The sequence below is a fragment of the Chanos chanos genome, chromosome 6 (genome assembly GCF_902362185.1).
Source record: "Chanos chanos chromosome 6, fChaCha1.1, whole genome shotgun sequence".
Classification (NCBI taxonomy): domain Eukaryota; kingdom Metazoa; phylum Chordata; class Actinopteri; order Gonorynchiformes; family Chanidae; genus Chanos; species Chanos chanos.
In genome coordinates, this window is record NC_044500.1 from 26,206,733 (window position 1) to 26,207,057 (window position 325).

Below are 325 nucleotides of genomic sequence, written 5' to 3' on the forward strand. Positions count from 1 at the left end.
GCAAATACCAGACAGGCTTGAGACACTGCCAGACTTCTCTCTTGGAGTCTCAAGTCCTGCTGAGCTGGGCCTGGGCTCCCAGTGTTTGGAATGCTGGCCAGCTCACTCAGGGGCGTGGACACGTAACGGGATACGGAAGGGAGTCAGACAACGTAGCTCGATAGGTCTGGGTGGGAGCAGAGAAGATGAATCCAGAAATAGAGTCTGTGTTTACTGAGCCTGAGACAAATTCAATCCATCAGAGATTGCGTGAATGTGTATGTGTGTGTGAGAGAGAGAGAGAGAGAGAGAGAGAGAGAGTGTAAGTGTATAAATGCAAGACAGG